Here is a 26,029-nt window from a genome sequence, read left to right on the forward strand (position 1 = left end):
TTACTTTTTTCCAGGATTTTAGGTTTATCTGCATTTTCCCCGTGAACTGTTACTTCTTACCCCTCGCCCCGTTGAGACGAAGGATGGTTGTCAGTGGTAGAAATACCCCGCTCTTCAGTCAAAAGCCGGCCGGAGTGGTTGAGCGGTTCTAGGCGCTACAGTCTGGCACCGCGCTACCGCTACGGTCGCAGGTTCGAATCCTGCCTCGGGCATGGATGTGTGTGATGTCCTTAGGTTAGTTAGGTTTAAGTAGTTCTAAGTTCTAGCGGACTGATGACCTCAGAAGTTAAGTCCCATAGTGCTCAGAGCCATTTGAACCATTTCAGCCAAAAAAATTGAAAACACGTAACGAATGAAAGATGAATTTCATTGATGATATTAATATAAAATTCCATTGGGCTTCCTTCATTGTTCATTAAAACCAAAAAATTAGATTTGAAAGAGAGAAACAATCGATACTGTAACCATTGTGAATTCGTGATGATGTTGCAGACTTTCAGTGACCATGGGGAAGGATAACTGCATCAATTTGAAGCACCTACGTATAGAGGTTGGTATAATAACTGAACCACTACAATGCAGACGGCCAACTGTGTACTGACACGAGCAATCCTAGTGTGCAGTGTCTGTTCAGTAGTAGACTACAGTCTATGTTTACAAATTGGAGTACTAACGTCGATCAACCTTAACCAGATGAAACTATAACCAGTGATGTATCTTGCAGTCATGGCTTACGTGTATGGGCAAGCAAATGGAAGCAGTAGAGAAGCGGAAAGGCTGTACGGCACCAAATATCAGCGTTGAAGAATCCAGCTCACACAATGTTTCCAAAACTGTTATAAGGATTAAGTGAAGCAGGGTAACTAGAACACAGCATAACGACCGTGGAGGACGACGAACTAATCGAGTTCCAAACTTAGGAGATGCAGTCCTCGTTCGAGTTGGCGAGACGCCTGCAATCAACATTTAATCAGCTGCACGTGAAATGACTGTTTCACAGCGTATTGTGTGGCGAATATTACACGAAATGTAGAGGGTGGAGCGTGATAAATTGCTGATTCTGGAATGAAATGAAAAATAATGAACACTTAGAAATTTACATTTTCATTTTTCTCATATTGGACAACAATGGAAGTTAATAATTGCTTGTTTAAACAGTGTATCAGGCAAATCTCTAACTTCACAATCCACACACTGCCGCAGTCGTTTTCTCAAATTCTCATGCATACTTTCAAGCATGTCTTTTGGTATTCATGCAGTTTCAGCCTCAATGTTGTTCCGTAGGTCTTCCAGGGTGTTGGGACGGTTGCAATACACCTTTGACTTCAGGTAACCCCAAAGAAAAAATCGCGTGGGGCTAAGTCTGGTCATCGTGCGGGCCAGTTGAGATTCCACATCCGAAAGATAAGCCTTCCAGGATACGTTTGCCTCAAAAAATTCATGGTAATGTCCGCTGTGTGTGCAGTGGCACCGTCTTTTTGAAACCAGTCATCCTGTAATTGCATTGCCTCGAAAACCGGCTGGAAGAACTCTTGCAGCGTAGTTAAGTAACGATCCGCATTCACAGTTACAGCACGGCGATGTTCCTGGAGAAAGTAAGGGCCAATGATGCCTATTCGTAACGCGGTCTGAGGACATGGGTCTCTGGTGAATTTGCCTGGTGTTTGTATCGCTCCAGTACCGCATATCCTGTTTGTTTAAACACACACTGAGGTGAAAATGTGCCTCATCAGAAAAGAACATATTTGCGTCACGGGGTATGGTTGCAAGCAAGTCTTCGCAAGATGTTCTTCGTGTTAGATAATCCCGTACTGACAATTGCAGGAGCACGCACATTTCATTCGGGTGAAAATTCAGTTCATTGTGAAGAATGCGGTGAAGAGAACGTCTTGAAATGCCAAGAGAAAGTGCGTGTTTCTGAGTTGAGCGTTTCGGTGATTGCTGCACTGCTGCTCTAACTCGTTCGACATTTTGTGTTGAAACGCTTCTCTCAGATCGTCTTCGTGCAGTTGACACATCCCCTGAATGAATTTACCTAGCTTAAAATTGATTGCCCTCCAGTTACACGTCCGCGTGGGGTTATTACAAATCGCAAACGGAAAGCGCGCTGCACTGCAAGGATGGAGTGAGAATTCGAGAAATACACTTCAACATAAAATTAGCGCTCCTCACGTGACCACTGCATTATCGCAACTGAACAACAATTGAATACAAACCTCTATTCGTGCTGCCACAACGTGAATTCTAAAAAAGCAATTTACCGCGTTCCACCCTGTAGCTGCATCCGTACCGTCCGCAGAAAGTGCTTGCTTTGACTCCTACTGCATTCGGAACCCGTGTCTTCCAGCACCTTTACAGACGATCCTCGCTCTGCAGCATATGTACACTATTGGCAATTAAAATTGCTACACCAAGAAGAAACGCAGATGATAAACAGGTATTCATTGGACAATTATATTATACTAGAACGGACATGTGATTACATTCTCACGCAATTTGGATGCACAGATCCTGAGAAATCAGTAGCCAGAACAACCACCTCTGGCCGTAATAACGGCGTATTGTGACGAGCCAGTTGCTCGGCCACCACTGACCAGACGTTTTCAATTGGTGAGAGATCTGGAGAATGTGCTGACCAGGGCAGCAGTCAACATTTTCTGTATCCAGAAAGGCCCGTACAGGACCTGCAACATGCGGTCGTGCATTATCCTGCTGAAATGTAGGGTTTCGCAGGGATCTAATGAAGGGTAAAGCCACGGGTCATAACATATCTGAAATGTAACGTCCACTGTTCAAAGTGCCGTCAATGCGAACGAGAGGTGACCGAGACGTGTAACCAATGGCACCCCATACCATCACGCCGGGTGATACGCCAGTATGGAGATGACGAATACATGCTTCCAGTGTGCGTTCACCGCGATGTCGCCAAACACGGATGCGACCATCATGATGCTGTAAACAGAACCTGGATTCATCCGAAAAAATGACGTTTTGCCATTCGTGCACCCAGGTTCGTCGTTGAGTACACCATCACAGGCGCTCCTGTCTGTGATGCAGCGTCAAGGGTAACCATAGCCATGGTCTTCGAGCTGAAAGTCCATCCTGCTGCAAACGTCGTCGAACTGTTCGTGCAGATGGTTGTTGTCTTGCAAACGTCCCCATCTTTTGACTCAGGGCCGGCCGCGGTGGTCTAGCGGTTCTGGGCGCGCAGTCCGGAACCACGCGACTGCTGCGGTCGCAGGTTCGAATCCTGCCTTGGCCATGGATGTGTGTGATGTCCTTAGGTTACTTAGGTTTAAGTAGTTCTAAGTTCTAGGGGACTGATGACCACAGTAGTTAAGTCCCATAGTGCTCAGAGCCATTTGAACCATTTTTTTGTTGACTCAGGGATCGAGACGTGGCTGCACGATCCGTTACAGCCATGCGGATAAGAGGCCTGTCATCTCGACTGCTAGTGATACGAGGCCTTTGGGATTCATTACGGCGTTCCGTATTACCCTCCTGAACCCACCGATTCCATATTCTGCTAACAGTCATTGGATCTCGACCAACACGAGCACCAATGTCGCGATATGATAAACCGCAATCGCGATAGGCTACAATCCGACCTTTATCAAAGTCGGAAACGTGATGGTATGCATTTCTCCTCCTTACATGAGGCATCACAACAACGTTTCACCCGGAAACGCCGGTCAACTGCTGTTTGTGTATGAAAAATCGGTTGGAAACTTTCCTCATGTCAGCACGTTGTAGGTGTCGCCACCGGCGCCAACCTTGTGTGAATGCTCTGAAAAGCTAATCATTTGCATATCACAGCATGTTCTTCCCGTCGGTTAAATTTCGCGTCAGTAACACGTCATCTTCGTAGTGTACTTTTCACGGGCGAAGCCTGTTTCTCCACAGCCGAAACGCTGAACAGTTGAAACAGTCATGGTAGCGGCGATGAGAATCCCCAGGTTGTAGTTGTGAAGAGCCATCAACACCTACTACCTTTCCCGTGTGTGCGCGGGTAGAGTCAGTGATTACATACTAGGCTCCATTCTTATTCCTCCATACTTCAGTGTACACAGAATTTATCAGACTACTGTGCACGGTCCTAGAAAGTAACCCGCCTGATATTCGTCAACGGATTTGGTTCCAACGTGATGGAGGCCCACCTAACATTGGACTGAGGGTTCGTGAACACGTGGGTCAAATGTTCCTTGAAAAGTGGATAGGCAGAGGAGGTCCTGTTTCGTGGCCAATACGTCCGCCTGACCTGAGTCCACTTGATTTCTTCTTGTCGTGCCATGTGAAATTTCTCGTGTACTAGACGCCCTCCGAGACTGAAGAATATCCCTTTCTTGGGGAGAATTCTCGCTGCCTGCTCCACTGTTCACCCGACACCGGGGATATTAAAACAGATAAGACGGAACATTGTGCACTAATGCCAGTGCTGCAATGGCGCTGTAGATCGCCATTTTGAACAATTTTTGTACATTCATCAGTTTGTGAAACTTTTGTAGGTAAACAGAATTCATTATTACAGTACCATATAAGTAGGATTTGCGGTTAGAGATTTGATTAGATTAGATTAGTACTTGTTCCATAGACCATGAATACGACACTTTGTAATGGTGTGGAACGTGGCAGGTTAATAAAAGGCGTCTACACAAGATATTACATTACACAAAATATTACATGTCACTTAAATTTTTTTGTGGGGGTTGGGGAAATTACCCTCTTACTATATACAAAAATTCATCTAATGAGTAGAAGGAGTTGCCATTAAGAAATTCTTTTAATTTCGTTTTAAATGCTATATGGCTATCTGTCGGACTTTTGATGCTATTAGGTAAGTGACCAAAGACTTTTGTGGCAGCATAATTTACCCCCTTCTGAGACAAAGTTAGATTTAACCTTGAGTAGTGAAGATCATCCTTTCTCCTAGTGTTGTAGCCATGTACACTGTTGTTACTTTTGGATTCGTTCGGACTGTTAATGGCAAATTTCATAAGTGAATATATATATATTGTGAGGCTACAGTGAAGATCCCTAGCTTTTTAAATAAGTGTCTGCAGGATGATCTTGGATGAGCTCCAGCAATTACTCTGATTACACGCTTTTGTGCAATGAACACTCTTTTACTCAATGATGAGTTACCCCAGAATATGATGCCATACGAAAGCAGAGAATGAAGATAGGCGTGTCAAGCTAATTTACTGAGATGTATATCGCCAAAATTTGCAATGACCCTAATAGCATAAGTAGCTGAAGTCAAACATTTCAGAAAAACACACTGAGGAGTGTGTTTTTCTCCATTTCAACCCCTCATCAATGCACATACCTAGAAATTTTGAATATTCTACCTTAGCTACCAATTTCTGATCGAAGTCTATATTTATTAATGGTGTCATTCCATTTACTGTGTCGAACTGTTTCTACTGTGTTTTGTCAAAGTTTAATGAGAGCCCATGTGATTTTCTGAAAACATCGTCTACAATTTCAACAGTTAATTTTTGTCTGTTGGGTGTGATAGCTATACTTGTATCAACGGCAAAAAGTACCAGCTTTGCATCTTCGTGAAAATAGAATGGCAAGTAGTTAATATATATTAAGAACAGCAGAGGACCCAAGACCGAACCTTGTGGCGCACCATTCTTGATTGTTCCCCAGTTTGAGAAATCACCAGTTTTTTGCACATTATGTGAACTGCTTATTTCAACTTTTTGCACTCTTTCAGTTAGGTATGATTTAAACCATTTGAGCTCTGTCCCATTCATACCACAGTAATTGAGCTTATCTAGAAGTATTCCACGATTTACACAATCAAAAGCCTTTGATAGATCACAAAAAATCCCAACGGGTGACTTCCGGTTACTCAGAGCATTTAATATTTCATTAGTGAAAGCATATAAGCATTTTCCGGTCTCTCTAAAATCAAGTTATGTGCGCAATTACTAATTATCTGAGGGTATTGGGGAGAATTCAGCGGGAATTCTGTATGCCATGATCATTATCGGAAGTTGGAGCCGTTAGTTAGAGGACTGAGGCTAACCGGAAGTTGAGTACACGTTCCCTTATACCTTTCGAATCAGTCGTTTCCGGACTAGGGTTTCTTACCTCAGATTGATACATTTACCCTTCTCCATCATCGGTGAAAGTTCGTAACATAATCACGGTTTCACCCTGTATGTCTATACTAGTTACAGACGTCTTCGCAACGAATCAGCAAAGATACGTTCGCAAGTTACTGACCGAAAATTTTGACGAACTGAAAGTGTCCGCTTAACAGGCACCGTCCAGTGCGTGTCACAATCTACACTCAGAAAGCTTCCTGACAGATTTGAATAGTATGCCAGACCGTGACCCGAACGTGGGACCTTTTGCAAAACAGTGGACACTCCGTTGCAGAGGCCAAGACTCATTCTTTCACTTGACAAAAATCATGTGATAGCGATATGACGGTAGTGTCGCGTATACAAGGTGGAAAACGGCATTGCATTGGCGGAGCAGGTGATTCATACGAAAATGTTTCCGGCATGATTATGGCCGCATGACGGGAGTTAACCGACTTTGAAAGCGGAATGGTAGTTGGACGCTTGGTACATTCCATGTGGGTAATCGTTAGGGAATTCAATATTCGCGATCCACAGTATCAAGACTGTGCCTAAAATACCGCGTTCAGGCATTGCCTCTCATCATGGACAAATCAGTGGCCAACAGCCATCACATAATGTTTGCGTGAAGTTTTCAGTGCTAACAGACAGGCGGCTTTGCGTGAATAACCGCAGAAATCAATGTGGGACGTACGACGAACGTGTCTGTTAGGACAAAAAAAAAAAAAAAAAAAGGTTCAAATGGCTCTGAGCACTATGTGACTTAACATCTGAGTTCATCAGTCCCCTAGAACTTAGAACTACTTAAACCTAACTAAACTAAGGCTATCACACACATCCATGCCCGGGGCAGGATTCGAACCTGCGACCGTCGCGGTCGCGCGGTTCCAGAGTGAAGCGCCTAGAACAGCTCGGGCACTGAGGCCGGCTCTGTTAGGACAGTGGGGCAAAATTTGGCGTTAATGGGTTATGGCAGCAAACGACCGACGCGAGTTCCTTTACTTCAAAATGGCTCTGAGCACTATGCGACTTAACTTCTGAGGTCATCAGTCGCGTAGAACTTAGAACTAATTAAACCTAACTAACCTAAGGACATCACACACATCCATGCCCGAGGCAGGATTCGAACCTACGACCGTAGCGGTCGCTTGGCTCCAGACTGCAGCGCCTAGAACCGCACGGCCACTACGGCCGGCAGTTCCTTTACTAACAGCACGACATCGCCTCTAGCTTCTGCCTCTCCTGGTCCCTTGGCTAAATCGGTTGGACCCCAGACGACAGGCAAACCATGGTCTGGTGAGAAGAGTCCGGATTTCAGTTGGTAAGAACTGATGGTAAGAGTCGAGTGTGTCGCAGATCCAACGAAGTCATGGACCCAAGTTGTCAATAAAGCACTGTGCAAGTTGGTGATGGCTCCATATTGTTGTGAGCTGTGTTTGCATGGAATGGACTGGATCCTCCGGATGTTCCGCTGCTTAGAGATCATTTGCAGGCATTCATAGACCCATATTTCCAAACGACAATGGAATTTTTTTATGGAGGACAATACGCCATGTCAGAGGACCACAGTCGTTCGGGATTAGTTTGTGTAACATCGTGGACCAGTCGAGCTAATGACTTGGCCACGTAGATCGCCCGACATGTGTCCCATCGAACATTTATGGGACATAACAGAGAGATCAGTTCGTACACAGACTCCTGCACCGGCAAAATTTTCGCATTTCAAATGGTTCAAATGGCTCTGAGCACTATGGGACTTAACTGCTGTGGTCATCAGTCCCCTAGAACTTAGAACTACTTAAACCTAACTAACCTAAGGACATCACACACATCCATGCCCGAGGCAGGATTCGAACCTGCGACCGTAGCGGTCACGCAGTTCCAGACTGCAGCGCCTAGAACCGCACGGCCACTCCGGCCGGCGTTTTCGCATTTATGAGGGGACTTTTGGCATTTTTAGAGGGGACTTCCAAAGACTTGTTGAGTCTATGCCACTTCCAACTGCTGCGCTACGCCGGGCAAAAAGAGGTCCATTACGGTATTAGGATGTATCCTATGACTTTTGAAGCTTCAGTGTACTACCGACATGGCGGAAAGCAGCGAGGACGGCAGTGCTGTGGCTGCGTTTTTCGTTTGATGACCGGCAGTGACTGGGCGTGCTGAGCCCCCCGTGTCACAGATGTACGCGGAAAGGTGGAGCACAGTCGGATGCGGCGACACCGCCTGGTGGCTAGGGTGCCCGGCTGCGCAGGGAATTATCCGCGTCGGAAATAAAATAGAGGCTCTGACGCGGCGCCGGCAATCGGATGTAACTTTGATCAGCGGATGTGTGCCAGGTGGCAGTGACGGCATTATCCTAATGTGGCCCTTTGATGTAGCTGCCGGCGCCGCCCTCCCCTCTGCGCGCCGCGGCCCTCCTGCCACCAGTCCCCCCCTCCCGCCCCTCACCTATCCCCCCTCCCACTTCCCCCAGCCACGTAATTTACGAAATTAAGGTAAAACACGCAGGCGGGCGCGGCGCGCGCAGAAGCACCTGTTGGCTTTGCCCGGGCTCGGGGATTAGCGCCCTTCAGCGGGGCTGTTTGCCGCTGCGCGCTGCGCTTTCAAACAGGCAAAGTTGCTGGCCTGCTAGTCCGGCGGGCCGCGTTTGTGTCTGTCTCTGCCGCCTGTGTGCGGGCACAGCACTGTGTGTGTGTGTGTGTGTGTGTGTGTTGTGGGCGCCCACGCTCGCGTTGCAAACGGCTGCCGAGTTCGGGCGCCTTCCTACTCGCTACTCGTCGAGCACCGGTTGTGTTACTGCCCTGTGTGCTGTCGGCTCCTGCCTAGCGACTATCTACTACCTTCCCGTCTCATTTTCTTCTTTCACTTTCTCTACATCTCTGACTTATTAAACTGATGGAGAAAAAATCGCAATACGAAAAAAGAATTAATGTAGAGTAATGAAATTAACTTTGCAATATCACACGTTAAAGTAAGCGCGAGGTAAGTCAATGCAAATGCGAAACGCTGGTAAAAAAAATAATAAAAATTAAAGAAAATAAAAAATAAAGCGATGTAATAGCCAGAATGTTGAATGGAAGCGTACAAACGTGCTTACATTGCGGTATATTAATAATGTTTACTTATGGACCGTCTGACAGCAACTGAATAAAACAGAATTTTAGTGCCATACGCTTTAAAACAAGCGTTCAGTGAATAGTGTTGTGGAATGGGGAAAAAACAGCAAATTGGCGTTCATAAGAAGAAGAACAACACCAAAAATGCAACAGGAGCGTAATATGTAGGAAATTGTCCACGCAACCTGCCACTGATGATGCCTTGCAGAAAATAAAGGCGAAACGCGTATGGCACTAAAATTGTGTTTTATTCAGTTGCTGTCAGACGGTCCATAAGTAAAAATTATTAATATACCGTAATATTACACGCAACTGAGGAAGACAGGACTATAAAAGTTGAAGGTGCTTACATTGTGTTGTACAGCTGCCAGATGTCAGTTCGTGGGATGGAGTTCCATCCTGTTGCACTTGGTCGGTGTAATGGTACTTGAATTACGTAACCATTACGGCTCCTCACCTCAACCTCTCGATACCAGCAATATTCTACTGTGTTTCTGTAAAATAGATAACATATTTCTGTGACAACATTCAGATTTGATTTCATTAAAGTAGAGGTACTTCGATACATAGATATGTATATATTGCAATGATATTATTCTTATGTGTATTCTTTCTTTTGTCACTATGATCTTTGACGTACTTCTAACTCTGAGGGCCGGCCGGAGTGGCCACGCGGTTAAAGGCGCTTCAGTCTGGAACCGCACGACCGCTACGGTCGCAGGTTCGAATCCTGCCTCGGGCATGGATGTGTGTGATGTCCTTAGGTTAGTTAGGTTTAAGTAGTTCTAAGTTCTAGGGGACTTATGACCACAGCAGTTGAGTCCCATAGTGCTCAGAGCCATTTGAACCATCTAACTCTGATTTTGGGGCGCGTAAGCGGTTATTAGAGAGTCAAGCTTTGGTCGTCATGTTAAAAAGACGCAAATTGTAGTCAGTTTATGAAATGTGAACTTTAACAGTGAGGAAGATATTTTCAAGTATGTTTTATATTGTGAAGTGATGTTTTGGAACAAGTTACGTGATACTGCAACAAAAGTAATAAAAAAGAAGTGTAACTTAAATTCGGAGTGCTGATTACTTTTTTTACATCACCATTGTCCTAATTTGCAAAAGTTTAATCTTCAAGAATGGTTTATGAAACACATCTATAAAACTTTTGAATATCGCAGAATAACACCTAGGCCTCTTTGCATCCGAGCTTGGAATCGTCACTGCCTAGATTTTCGACAATTGAGCCATGAGTTCACAACGAGACCAGCGTGGGAAACACGAAAAGATGAGTGCCTAGTTTATCCGTCATTTCAAGAAATGACTTTATTAACTGTGCTCTAATGACACCTGCCACAGTCGGTCAATACAGCGACGGTTAATGCTGTTTGTGGACGACACTAGAGTTGTCGTCTGATAATGTCCCGTTTGTGCTCGACTGGAGACAGATCTGGTGATGGACCAGGCCAAGGCACCATGTCGAACTCTATAGAGCATGTTGGATTACAAAAGCGGTATGTGGGCGAGCGTTATCCTGTTGGATGCTGAAACTTCCTGGCAGATTAAAACTGTGTGCCGGACCGAATTGAAGCTGTGGCGACGGGTCGTGAGTCGTGCTTGGGTAGCTCAGTTGGTGGAGCACTTGCCTGCTAAAGGGAAAGGTCCCGAGTTCGAGTCTCGATCCGGCACACAGTTTTAATCTGCCAGGAAGTTTCATATCAGCGCACACTCCGCTGCAGAGTGGAAATCTCATGCTATTGGATGCTGTTCATGAACAGGTTGATTCACCAGCTTGACGGACCAATTTGCAGTCAGAATGTGGGGATAACCACGAGAGTGCTCTTCCTATTATACGACGTCGCAACCCACACTATAACACCAGGGGTAGGTTAAGTATGTCTAGCATACAGATTGGCTGCAGGCTCTCAACTGGCTTCCTCCTAATCAACAAACGGCCACCACTGGCACCGAGGCAGAATCAGCTTTCATCAGGAAACACAACAGATCTCCATCCTGCCCTTCAGTCCGGAACTGCGCTGCTGCTACGGTCGCAGGTTCGAATGCTGCCTCGGGCATGGATGTGTGTGATGTCCTTAGGTTAGTTAGGTTTAAGTAGTTCTAAGTTCTAGGGGACTGATAACCTCAGATACTAAGTCCCATAGTGCTCAGAGCCATTTGAACCATTTTGTTAAGTTCCATAGTGCTTGGAGCCATTTGACCATCCATCCTCCCCTGCAGTGAGTTCCGGTTGACACAACTGGTTGTGAATGGTGGTGGTTTTTGGGTCAGTGGAATGCGCGCTACAGGTCGTCTGGCTCAGAGCTGTCCCCAAGTCACCGATTTGTAACAGTTCGTTGTCTCACTATGGTGCCAACTGCTGCTCAGATTCCTGCTGCAGATCTTATTAATTGGGGACTCCATAGAGTGCTGTGTGCACAACGACCATATACGTGAAATTAGGGAGAAGGTCAGCGTTGGCCATAATATTGATGGTTTATTGACAGCAAAATCGATTTTCAATCACATAGTGATCATCTTCACAGTTATTGTGATCGTTTCATAAGCTCTGGCTACTGATAACTTGACACCAGTGCCTATGAGTTTAATTTGTACACCACATCACTGAAGATGAACACTACATGAAAATCGATTTTGCTGTCAATGAAGCACGGTCTGCCAGAGCCAAACGTCGAACACGATAGTCTTCTCTCTCGGTAGTGCCACATGGCCTTCCGGAACCCGATCCTCTTGCGACGGTACATTCTCGTGATCACCTCTGCCATCAATCGTGTTCAGTGGCTACATTCCTGCCACATCTTTCTGCAGTATCGTAGAAGGAACATCCAGCTTCTCATAGCCCTATTACACGACCTCATTCAAACTCAGTGAGGTGTTGATAACGGCGTTCATAAATGGGTCTGAGCACTATGGGACTTAACATCTGTGGTCATCAGTCCCCTAGAACTTAGAACTACTTAAACCTAACTAACCTAAGGACATCACACACATCCATGCCCGAGGCAGGATTCGAACCTGCGACCGTAGCGGTCACACGGTTCCAGACTGAAGCGCCTAGAACCGCACGGCCACACCGGCCGGCTTGATAATGGCGTCTTTGTCGCCTTGAAGGCATCAGTTCGCCACGTCCAGTCTTAAAGATAACGAACGCTCACGACCGCTAAAGCGTGTATATAAAGCAAACTTGATTTGCATACTCATAGTGGCGCTACTAAAGCTATTCGTATGCGACTCGTGTGGCATTGGAAGAGACATCATCTTTTAGATATACAAACGTGCTTACCAACATTTGCTTATGTCACGAAACTCTTCCTTGTTGCGATTTTTTTTCCATCAGCGTACTTGACATGGTCGTATTTGGAGGTAAGATCTATTGCGTTAAAGCTGTGGGTTCAGAAAAACCTGTAGTAATCAAGATCGCAAATTGAATTTTATTGATTACTAGTTGCGACTTATTTACAAACCAACTTCAGATCACAACAAAACGCGATGAGCCAAAGGTGGGACCTACCGTACATCTTTTTCCTTATTTTTCTTTTCGCTTGTGCCATTGTACCGCAGTTTCACAGGGTCAGCATTGTTACAATCGGATTTGCCAAAGTTAATTTGACAGGGTGGCCAAATGCCCTTGCTGCCGCCACCCTGTACCCCCCCGGGACAGAATAAGTGTACCCCAGCTGTTTGCATCTAGTGTAAATCATGAAATAGTGCGAATGTGTTTCAGATGTCTACGAGTCGTGTAAACGAGGCGGGACGTGGGGACCAGCCCAGTATTCACCTTGTGGGATGTGGAAACCCGCATAAAAACCACATGCAGGATGGCCAGCACACCGTTAATCCGCCTGGCGGATTCGATGCGAGGCCGGCGCGCCTACCCGAGACCAGGAAGCAGCGCATTAGCTCTCTCGTCTAACCTAGCGCGTCGGGACCTATCGTCCATCTACTAAATACTAATTTCGTTCGATGCTGAGGTGCTATTCCAGTACAGTTGCAGAGCCTCTGCAATGCTGTTTTAGACTAGGAGGGAATACCAGGTGGGCTAAGGCGTGAATGGGAATTCGTTCAGTTGCACAAAAGCACTGTGCCGCCATGACGTAGTCACAAGTTGTGGCCTAGTGCTCAGCAGGTGTGGGCGTAAGGTGTAGCGCCCAGTGCTGTAGCTGCCTGGTTACGTAGACAAGTATTACGGTACGTGTATTCTGTGTTCCTTGACCAGCCACCCAACTTATAAGTAGTGATACATCTTGTTCATTGTCTTCATCGTCTTTGTATATTGTTCCTGAAGCAGAGGTTCTCCTTCGTACCCATAAATAATACCCAGGGACTCGATTAGGAAAGATACTTTGAGGTTCGTCTTTGGCAGGAATACAAGTATACAAGACATGTGCAATGCGCGGTTTTGGAAGTTCGTGACAGGCTACATGAAAGTTTCGGTTGCTTGGTTGATTTAGGGGAGGGACCAAACAGCGAGGTCAACGGTCCCATAGGATTGGGGATGGACAGCGGAGGAAGTCAGCCGTGCCATTTCGAAGGAACCATCCTGGCATTTGCCTGAAGTGATTTAGGAAAGTCACAAAAAACCTAAATCAGAATGGCTAGACGCGGGTTTGATCCGTCATCCTCCCGAATGCGAGTGCAGTGTGCTAACCACTGCGCCACATCGCTCGGTGAAAATTTCGGTATTTCTGGTGATAATGCAGTTCGTTCACATGGGTCATCAGAAATGCTGTGTTTTTGCAAAATTGCATAGTTATGTTAGATAGAATATTATTAAAAAAACAGGGAAAATTTGAATTCCGTCATTTTGATGATTCTGTCAGTACCCTTGATGTAAGTAACGCTAACAACGAAGTGAAAACTGTCATGGTGCTAAATATTCCCCCAGAGCTAGACAAAAAGGACCTAATACAAGCACTTACTATTTACAGACGGGTAAGAAACATCGAAATCGAAAAGTGGTCTACTAGACACAAGATCCAGTGCTGTAACGGGATTAAATTTGTACGAATGTTCGTTACTCGTAAAGTCCCATCCCACATTCTTGTAGGTTGTTGAAAGACACACATAGTATACGTTGGGCGAACTCCCAAGCGTCACGTGTGAAATGAGTCGGAAAATCTTCGAGGAAGCTGCCCACAACGCATGTTTATTCCACGAAATAATCTGCAACAGCGGACAAGATTGCGGGCACAAGAACTGATTCCTTCTAGTACTGCAAAGGGCAACACCGAGAATATTCCGATGGAATCCACTGGCCACTCTCCTACTTTAGTTGAAGAGCAATTCCCGCCTTTGAACAAAAATGAAATGGGCGTATGACATTGTTGGACGGGAGGCCCCATCGGGGGAAGTTCGGCCGCCAAGTGCAAGTCTTATTTCAGTGGACGCCACATTGGGCGACTTGTGTGCCGGTGATGAGGATGAAATGATGAAGACAAACAACACCCAGCCCACGAGCGGAGAAAATCTCCACCCCGCCCGGGAATCGAACCCGGGCCAGCTGCCTGGTAGGCAAGCACGTTACCACCCAGCTAAGCAGGCGACCCACCCTTGAACAACAGACTAGCTACAAAATGGTTCAAATGGCTCTGAGCACTATGGGACTTAACTTCTGAGGTCATCAGTCCCCTAGAAATTAGAACTACTTAAACCTAACTAACCTAAGGACATCACACACATCCATGCCCGAGGCAGGATTCGAACCTGCGACCGTAGTGGTCGCGCAACTCCAGACTGTAGTGCCTAGAACCGCTCGGCCACCCCGGCCGGAAGAATAGCTACAAATGAAGTACACAGGAACGCAACAACGATCAAAAGAACGACACCGATAAATACAGGTCAGCAACTGTTGTTCAGGAAAGCAGCTACAGAGTCCATGAAATTTTGGTTCAACAGCAAGAAAACGAAACAGAAATGGAAAATGAAAGTCTTTTTTGTTCTCATTGATATCAGAACAAGAAGAAAAGGCAGTTAGAAAAGGGCAGTATGAGCTCTGAAGAAGACCCTGAAGAAAAATCGGCACAGATACCAAGGAAGAATGCTGAAGATTAGATGGGTAGATCACATAACTAATGAGGAGGTACTGAATAGGATTGGGGAGAAGAGGAGTTTGTGGCACATCTTGACTAGAAGAAGGGATCGGTTGGTAGGACACGTTCTGAGGCATCAAGGGATCACAAATTTAGTATTGGAGGGCAGCGTGGAGGGTAAAAATCGTAGAGGGAGACCAAGAGATGAATACACTAAGCAGATTCAGAAGGATGTAGGTTGAAGTAGGTACTATGAGATGAAGAAGCTTGCACAGGACAGAGTAGCATGGAGAGCTGCATCAAACCAGTCTCACGACTGAAGACCACAACAACAATAACCAAGGAAACAGAAGCCCGATAATGTTCCAGCAATACAGGGTGGACCTGAGATTGAGATGGAAAGTCAGCCGGACACAGATATTATCCAATGCCGACAATCATACGTGGTCAGCCCCTTGGGCAGTCCACAGCTGAAAAATAAACACTAACCACTGCACGAAAGTAAACAACACGCCAGGCAACAACACTGGAACAGCCAAGTGCAGCCACAGCAGCTGTTGATTGGAGAATGTAAAGAAGATTGTGCGGAAACAGCTTTCAGTGTCACCACACGATCTGTAAAGCACATAGTTAAGGGAGCAGAGGGAAGTATTAGCGTCTAAAAGACTATAAAACTTGGTGCTGAGAAAGCACCGAGAAGGAGAAATGAAAAGTGGAATTCCTCGAAACGATTCCGGACGAGACAACGTGGAAACTGACAAATCGCTCGCAACGGACAATAGGAGGGTGCTTACTCTACTCACACCAAATATCTGCAGAAGAGCAAGTGAAAAAAGAGGATTCTGGGGAAATTCTTAAAAACCAATGACGTGGTCATTGCATTTCTTCAGGAAGTAGCTTATGGAGAGATTAATTACAACGTGTACAACGATGTCGGCGCTAGCGGTATGGGTTTCTGCATTTCAACCATAATGGGAGTGGAATTAGAGAACTTGGAAAAGCAACCAGATAGCCACGTTATCAAAGCCAAACTAAATGAAATAACAGTATGAAACTTCTATGCACCGTCAGCAACACAAAACAGAACTAGGAGAGAATTTTTTTTAAATGAAACTATGCAGTATTTTATGAGACGCGCAAAGGGTGATATAATAATGGGAGGAGATCGCAGTGGTGTCTTAAGACCGACAGACACAACAGAATCAAACCCAAAATTTCGGCCCCTGAAATACGATGATTGGAGAACTAAAACTAATAGACGTCATAGGTCGACTAGCCATCACGCGATCTCGCTATACATACGTATCACCACTGTCGAGGCTGGACAGATTTTATACCACAACGGGAATAGCTGTACAGGACTATGAAGTAATACCCGTCAGCTTCTCGGACCACCATGCAGTTGTCGTTAAAATAAAAGGCTTATCCCGGCCTCCTGTAAAGGGAAAGGGATAATCGAGGTTGAATGCAACCTACTCAACGTTGATGAGCAAAAACAGAATTCTGTGAATGCTATCGAACGTGGGTTCATCGGAAGCGGTTCTTTAGTGGCGTTCTTGAATTGTGGGATAAACTGGTGAAACCTGGAATTCGTAAACTGTTCAGAAACGTAGTGTATAGGATCAGTGACGCAAGAAAGAAAAACATCGAACCCTATTATGTGATTGTTCGAGAGCTCCAAGAAAAAGTGGATAACGGAGAAGACCGATATCGCGAATTGAAGAAATTGAAACAGAAGATCCTAGAACTACAGGAACAAGAACTCGAAGGCAAAACAAACATTTGCAAAAATAAGGGATACATTCCAGACGAAAAATGAAGGCTCGACCACCTCAGACGACAGGGGAATCGGTGCAGAGAGAGATTTATCGGAAATCTAAGTCTTCCGAAGGGAACGACACCGTTAATACAGAAAATATTAAGGACCGTTTCCGGAGAGTGTTGGGGAACAACCATCAAATCCTATCAAGACCACAAGTTTGCTATGGCACTGCACGACTTCCCTCAACAACGAAAATGTCACTACGTTGATAGAGTCCACATCCGAAGAAGAAACTGCAGACACTGTAAAGCAATTGCCAGGAAAAGGGAGTCCGATCATTGACGGCATACCATATGAATTTTACAAACTGTTCTGGTAAGTTATTATTATTATTATTATTATTATTATTATTACAGGATTAATCAATACAAAGATTAATTAATAACAACATCTTGTTGTATTCCTGTTATCCCTCTCCAAGCCCCTTTATCCAGTGCATCTTCCTTGTCGATGCTGCGATGTTCCATTACTTCATTTATGTGATCTGTCCAAGAACGTCGTCGTCTTCCGCGCTTACGTCTGCCGGGTGGTTTCCATTCATAAACCTTCTTTGGCCACCGATGATCTGGCATTCTCATCATATGTCCGTACCATTTTAATGATTTTTTTTTCAATTCTATCTATCACTGTATCATTTGCCTTCATTCTAGCTCTTACTTCATCGTTAGGTTTTCTTTCGATTCTCGATATTCTGGCACTCCTACGCGAATAATCAATTTCCAGAGCTATTAGTCTTCTTTTGAGATCCACATTTAAGATCCATAGTTCTGATCCATAGCATAGCACTGTTTCAGCCATTATCTTACCTACTGTTATCTTAGTGCTGTTGGAAATATTCTTATTCTGGTCAGTTATCAAAGCGGAATTCACGGAGGTTATGAAAGAGAAACAAAGAGTGGGTCAATTATATCCAGAAAATGAACCAGGAACCACAGTTCTTGTACCCAAAACTTCGAAACCAAGAAAAATAGCTGGTTATAGGCAAAATATTTGTTATGTGCCGACTGAAAAATGATGGCGCGCATAATACCATAGCGCCAAGACTAATAGACTCTTCCAGAATAATCGGACCTGGCCAGATGTGTAGCGTTGCCAACATGATCACTGATGGATTTTGCTCTCTGAGAGACACGACATTCTTCTCAAGGATGTATCAAACCGGAACAATGGCATTGTTGAACATCGACCTAGAAAGTACCTTTGATAAATTCAGTCACCAGTATCTTAGAAATGTGTTGCAACGCCATAACTTCCCACAGGCCACAATAGATCTGCTACTACCAGACAGAAATCCAATGGTCTCCAAAAGACGAATAAACGGCCCCTTCACGGGAGAATTCTCAATTCGGCGCTGAGTCCTGCAGGGATGCCCGTTATCCATGATATTATTTATAATTTCCTTGGAGCCAATGATCCTCTCACTCACCAACTAGAACTCTGGAATACATGTTGGCGCACAAAGATTCACCGTTAACGATTATTCTGACGATATAACAAATGTACTCAGGCTGCATCAAGACATTGGGAAGATATTAGAAATAATGGATTCTTATAAGGAAGCAGCGGACCAACAATAAACAACAACAAAACCCGGCTCCTATGGTTGAACAGAATTTCACAACTCACGCCACATCCCTTCACAGAATACGACGGAATTGAAGAGATCAGCGCTAAGCTGAAGAAGAACATGAACGAATTGGTTGAGGATAATTCAAAAATCAAGAGTGGAGAATATAATAGCGAACAGTTCTAGGAACTTAAATCTTATTGAACAGATACAATATGTCAATATGCTGGCCCTTTCAAAAATGTGGTATACCGCTCAAATAATATCCACAGAGCGACAATATATTGCTCAAATAAAAAAAAAAAGTATACAGCATGATTCATCTGGAAAGGGATGATACACCGTGTAGACGACTAGTCAACAAAACTGTCAAATGAAGGTGCGTTAGGTTTAATAGATTGTCAGAAAAAATGCACAGCCCTCATAGTTAAAAATTTTATAAAACCCTTGAAACAACCAGCAAGTCAGTCGGATCTATTGACGGCCGCGTGGGGAATTACCACAAAAAGTAGTACTACTCGTGAAAGCCGACACGCACGTAAATTACTCGCGCTCTTAAAATCACAACTGGATTTACAGAAAAAGTCGCAAATGAAAAGAACTTCACCACGAAAAAGACTATGGGAGAAATACAGAGAGAAACACTCCACATACCAGCCAGCCAAATAAAACACAAAGCTCTTAAATGGAAGCTAGTTCGGTCTAACATTTCGGATACGATTCTAAGGTCAGCGTTGCGCTCGGCCGCTGACATGTTCTTAAACGATCTGCTTCCGACAGCATCACTGCGACATCTCCTGAAACGCCCGGGAACCTTTACTGTGAGCCGGCTGGAGTGGCCATGCGGTTCTAGGCACTACAGTCTGGAACCGCGCGACCGTTACGGTTGCAGGCTCCAATCCTGCCTCGGGCATGGATGTGTGTGATGTCCTTAGGTTAGTTAGGTTTAAGTAGTTCTAAGTTCTAGGGGACTGATGACCTTAGAAGTTAAGTCCCATAGTGCTCAGAGACATTTGAACCATTTTTTGAACCTTTACTGTGAACATTGTGGCTTGACTGACGCAGCGCTGCACCGCACAGTAGGCTGTACACGAATCCTAGGCTTGTGGAAGTGGATTAAGTTAAATGTGCAATTCTGATAACGACAACAGCGGCTGAAATTAACACCAAGAAGGTAATGTTCACGGTTTTCAAACAGTTCCCGGTTTCAAGGACGAGAAGAATCACGCGGCTCATATACTTCGTCACCAACGATGGAGAAGAGTCTGTAACCGAATTCAAACTATACTTACACCAAGAAAGGGACAAAATTGTCAGAAACAACTGGAAAAAGGAAAAATTGGGGCCATTCATACACTTCTTATAAAAATAAGGATGTTTAAAAAGGGAAACACCAAACAGTTATTTTTGAAAGGAAACCTCGAGTTTGTATAGGTGTATAGCTTAGTTCCCTATTTCAAACAAAGTCAGAACAAAAATTTAATTCTTCTAAACTGCTACGAATTACATAATAATATACCGCTAAGAAGAAGGAGGTTCTCTTTTCGAGAGGAAGTAGGAATAGTCCACAAACAAAATCATATTAAGAGAGAAACGACAATAACGCTGAGCCTTCTGCTACTTTGAAAAACTGCGAAATTGTACTTTTTGGTAACCTACAACTGTTAATTTGTTATCTATTATAAACAAAATATATATTGTAAAAAAGTTAGCGCATCTGTCTACTGAGCAGTAGACCTCGGTTTGAATCCCGACTTTGGTATAAATTTTTATTCGGTGCTTCAGTCGGCATATATACATCATAATGTCTAAGACGTGAGAAGATACCTGGAACCGCATAGTTTTGTTTGAGCAAATCATGTTATCAGAGAGTACAGTTATCGGTGCCAACTCTCGTCGTTACTTTTAATAGCAGTGGTCGAGAGCAGATACTCACAGTCAAGTACGTAGCCGTGCGTTTCCTAAGCGATATCTGATTAACGAATATTAAACTGAATATTCTTTTCTAAAAATGCCGCCAATATGTCGTAACTGACATGAAACAAGCAATACGGAAAAGAAAAACGTTTGAGCGTCCGCACGAGCTTTAATAGAAATTAACCTGCTGGCCAGCTGTTACGTGAATTTCATTACGAACGCATAGCACTTGGCTTTTTTTTTCATTACTATATTACTATTCTGACTGGTGTGATGTGGCCTACCACGAATTCCTCTCCTTTGCCAACATGTGTATCTCAGAAATGCATTTGCAACCAGCGTTCTCGATTATCTGTTGGACATTTTCCTTTTTACTCTCTACATCTCACTCAAGAAACAAGTAAGTTATCCCTTTATGTCGTAACACATGTTCTGCCGTCCCGTATTTTTTTCTTGTCAATGTTTGCAACATGCTTTTGACGTTACCTTATCTGTCCATCTACTTTCAACATTCGTTTGTAGCACCACATTTCAAACGCTTCGACTTCCTTCTCTTTCGGTTTCTCCATAGTCCATGATTCTCTGTAACACAGTGTCTGGCACTTCACTCCTTTTCTCTTTCGTCAGTGTTCAAAAAATGGCTCTAAGCACTATGGGACTTAACATCTGAGGTCATCAGCTCCTAGACTTAGAACTACTTAAACCTAACTAACCTAAGGACATCACACACATCCAAGCCCGAGGCAGTATTCGAACCTGCGACCGCAGCAGCAGCACGGTTCCGGACTGAAGCGCCTAGAACCACTCGGCCACAGCGGCCGGCCGTCAGAGTTAAGCAGAAACACTCTTTGAGTGCGTTAACGTGCATAAACGTCTATAGAATAAATGACTGGGGTAAGGAGTGGACCCTTATTCTACACAGGTGTTTAAACTGTAAACAAAGGGTTTTTTAATACTAATTGTTTCACAGAAAAACATGAATTTTCACAGTTTGCAACATGACAATGTTAGAACAGTTGTCAAGATAACACATCTCGTCCTGAGTTAGTGAAGTAACTCTAAACACAACAACAGCAAGTTTTAACTAGAAGTTTCTTTACAACATTATTCTTACTACTACTTCACGAAGTTGGCCAATATTACGATAAATCATCCGATTCTGATTCAAAGTTTGGTACTATTTAGGATCTACATCTATATCTACATCCATACTCCGCAAGCCACCTGACGGTGTGTGGCGGAGGGTACCTTGAGTACCTCTATCGGTTCTCCCTTCTATTCCAGTCTCGTATTGTTCGTGGAAAGAAGGATTGTCGGTATGCCTCTGTGTGGGCTCTAATCTCTCTGGTTTTATCCTCATGGTCTCATCGCGAGATATACGTAGGAGGGAGCAATATACTGCTTGACTTCTCCGTGAAGGTATGTTCTCGAAATTTCAACAAAAGCCCGTACCGAGCTACTGAGCGTCTCTCTTGCAGAGTCTTCCACTGGAGTTTATCTATCATCTCCGTAACGCTTTCGCGATTACTAAATGATCCTGTACCGAAGCGCGCTGATCTCCGTTGGATCTTCTCTATCTCTTCTATCAACCCTACCTGAGCAGTATTAAGCAGTGGGCGAACAAGTGTACTGTAACCTACTTCCTTTGTTTTCGGACTGCATTTCCTTAGGATTTTTCCAATGAGTACCAGTGTGGCATCTGCTTTACCGACGATTAATTTTATATGGTCATTCCATTTTAGATCACTCCTAATGCCTACTCCCAGATAATTTATGGAATTAACTGCTTCCAGTTACTGACCTGCTACATTGTAGCTAAATGATAAAGGATCTTTCTTTCTATGTATTCGCAGCACATTACACTTGTCTATATTGAGATTCAATTGCCATTCCCTGCACCATGCGTCAATTCGTTGCAGATCCTCTTGCAACTTATCGATATACTACAGCATCATCCGCAAAAAGTCTCAGTGAACTTCCAATGTTATCCACAAGGTCATTTATATGTATTTTGAATAGCAACGGTCCTACGATACTCCTCTGCGGCACACCTGAAATCACCCTTACTTTGGAAGACTTCTCCATTGAGAATGATATGCTGCGTTCTGTTAGGCTCGAACTCTTCAATCCAATCACACAATTGGTCTGATAGTCCATATGCTCCTACTCTGTTCACTAAACGACTGTGGGGAACTGTATCAAACGCCTTGCGGAAATCAAGAAACACGGCATCTACCTGGGAACCCGTGTCTATGGCCCTCTGAGTCTCGTGGACGAATAGAGCGAGCTGGGTTTCACACGATCGTCTTTTTCGAAACCCATGCTGATTCCTAAAGAGTAGATTTCTAGTCTCCAGAAAAGTCATTATACTTGAACATAATACGTGTTCCAAAATTCTACAACTGATTGAGATATAGGTCTATAGTTCTGCACATCTGTTCGAAGTCCCTTCTTGAAAACGGGCATGACCTGTGCCCTTTTCCAATCTTTTTCAACGCTACGCTCTTCTAGAGAGCTGCAAGAAGGGTGGGGGGGGGGGGGGGCGGCAAGTTCCTTCGCGTACTCTGTATAAAATCGAACTGGTATCCCATCAGGTCCAGCGGCCTTTCCTCTTTTGAGTGATTTTAATTGTTTTTCTATCCCTCTGTCATCTGTTTCGATATCTACCATTTTGTCATCTGTGCGACAGTCTAGAGAAGGGAGTACAGTGTAGTCTTCCTCTGTGAAACAGCTTAGGAAAGAGACATTTACTATTTCGGCTTTTAGTTTGTCATCCTCTGTTTCAGTACCAATTTTGTCACAGAGTGTCCGGACATTTTGCTTTAATCCACCTACCGCTTTGACATAAGACCAAAATTTCTTAGGATTTTCTGCCAAGTCAGTATATAGAACTTAACTTTCGAATTCGTTGATCGCCTCTCGCATAGCCCTGCTCACGCTACATTTCGCTTCATGTAATTTTTGTTTGTCTGCAAGGCTTTGGCTTTGTTTGTGTTTGCTGTAAAGTTCCCTTTGCTTCCGTAGCAGTTTTCTAACTCGGTTGTTGTACCACAGTGGCTCTTTTCCATCTCTTTCGATCTTGCTTGGCACATACTCATCTAATGCACATTGTTCGATGGTTTTGAACTTTGTCCACTGATCCTCAACACTGTCTGTACTTGAGATAAAACTTTTGTGTTGAGCCGTCAAGTACTCTAAAATCTGCTTTTTTTCACTTTTGCTAAACAGAAAAATCTTCCTACCTTTTTTAATATTTCTATTTACGGCTGAAATATTCGATGCAGTAACCGCTTTATGATCGGTGATTCCCTGTTCTGCGTTAACTGTTTCAAATAGTTCGGGTCTGTTTGTCACCAGAAGGTCCAATGTGTTATCGCCACGAGTCGCTTCTCTGTTTAACTGCTCAAGGTAGTTTTCAGATAATGCACTTAAAAAAATTCACTGGATTCTTTGTTCCTGCCATCCGTTATAAACGTTTGAGTCTCCCAGTCTATATCTGGTAAATTAAAATTTCCACCCAAAACTATAACATGGTCGGGAAATCTACTCGAAATATTTTCCAAATTTTCCTTCAGGTGTTCTGCCACAACAGCTGCTGAGCCAGGGGGCTATAGAGACATCAAATTACCATGTTTGAGCCTGCTTTAACCATGACCTTCACCCAAATTATTTCACATTTTGGATCTCCGTCAGTTTCCTTCGATGCTATTGCACTTTTTATCGCTATAAACACGCCTCCACCTTCACTGTCCAGCCTGTCTCTGAGGTATACATTCTGATCTGAGTGTAGAATTTCATTACTGGTGGGCATTGTGACTGTTTATTAATGAGAGCAGTTCTGGGACCTTTCTATAGATGCTCCTGCAGTTTACTATTACCAAATTAATATTGTCATTCCCTGTTGCGTTTTGCCTATTGCTACCTTGTCGCGTCTCAGGTGGCGTCTTTTGGGTCTAGGGAGGGAATTCTCTAACCTAAAAAAGCCACATGTGTACTCCACATGTACTCCGCTACCCTTGTAGCCGCTTCGTGCGTGTAGTGCACGCCTGACCTATTCAGGGGGATCCCACATTTCTCCACCCGATAGCGGAGGTCGAGAAATTTGCACCCCAGATCTCCGCAGAATCGTCTGAGTATTTGGTTTAAACCTTCCACTCGGCTCCAAACCAGAGGACCGCTATCAGTTCTGGGAACGACACAACAAATAGTTAGGTCAGATTCCACCCCTCGAGCGAGGCTTTCCGCCTTCACCAACTCCGCCAACCGCTTGTATGATCTGAGGATGACCTCTGAACCCAGACGGCAGGAGTCATTGGTGCCGACATGAGCAACAGTTTGCAGTCAGGTGCACCCAGTGCTCTCTATCGCGCCCGGTGGGACCTCCTCCACATCTCGGATGACAATCAAGTCTACGAAGTATAGTTAGTTTTGTGACAAGCTGAGCAAAAGATTACCCAAAGTTGCTCAAGTTTACAGTGGTCACAAGTTAGTGAACCAGCAAGTTAAGCCTTTGCTCGCGGTATTTACATCAGCTGCTATGCGCTGCTCTCGTCCTCTGAAATTCCTGTAAAAGCTAATCAAAACCTTCGCTGATTTTATCAACAGAAAGTCTTCTATGTTTCTCTTGAGGCGAGAAAACATGCACTCATCCATAGTCTTGAAAGATGACGATATGCACGTGAGCCGTGGCGGCTCGGGTTTCATCTGTCGAACGTACCGCGTATAATATTATCGCTGTATCGCGGAGGAAAGAGAGAAGTGGCTCCCCCTCGTGGGGGGAAGTCGGCGAGGCACCTGTGAGTCGAGTAGTTTGATTTTGGAGGGCGAGCAGAGACAGTGAGATAGGCAGTAGTGCGCGAAGCGTGAAGCCGTGTCTGCCGACGCCCTGTGTGGTGGCAAGAGGAAGGTTTGCGCCACGTTACCTGATTGTGTTTGGGCGTTTGCGGCGGACTTGGTGCGTAGAGGCGCCGATGCTGTCGGGAACATGCTGCTTCCTTGTTTATGATGGATTTACCGTTTGCTTCTAGTGACTACTTTCTCGTCTCTATGGCTCTGTGACTGATGTGATGCCATTGTGAGCACAGTTGGTTTGGATATAAGCAGCATTTCGTTCTCAGTCCATCGTTCTGGCGATTACTGAGTGTGCTTGCCGTTGTGGTGTATTAATTGAGCAGTGTGCTTTGCACGCTTGACCTTACTATTAGGAGTCCATTGCGTAAGGCCGCGTTTATCCTGTGAGGACTTGTGCTCTGCATTTAAAAACTTACCAGGAAAGTACTTGGGCTCAAACAAACACAAATACACCAAAATCGTGTGAGAAATAATGTAAAGGTCTCTTATTGCACTAGTGATACTCCCGCATCTGCAAAACACGGCAGTAGTCCGTTAGAGGCATCTGCGTATGCCATGCCGCATTGCACACTGACCTTCCGGTACGCCAGTCGGAACCAGTAGGGACGGTGCAGTGTGCCTCT

The sequence above is a fragment of the Schistocerca piceifrons genome, chromosome 6 (assembly GCF_021461385.2).
Source record: "Schistocerca piceifrons isolate TAMUIC-IGC-003096 chromosome 6, iqSchPice1.1, whole genome shotgun sequence".
Classification (NCBI taxonomy): domain Eukaryota; kingdom Metazoa; phylum Arthropoda; class Insecta; order Orthoptera; family Acrididae; genus Schistocerca; species Schistocerca piceifrons.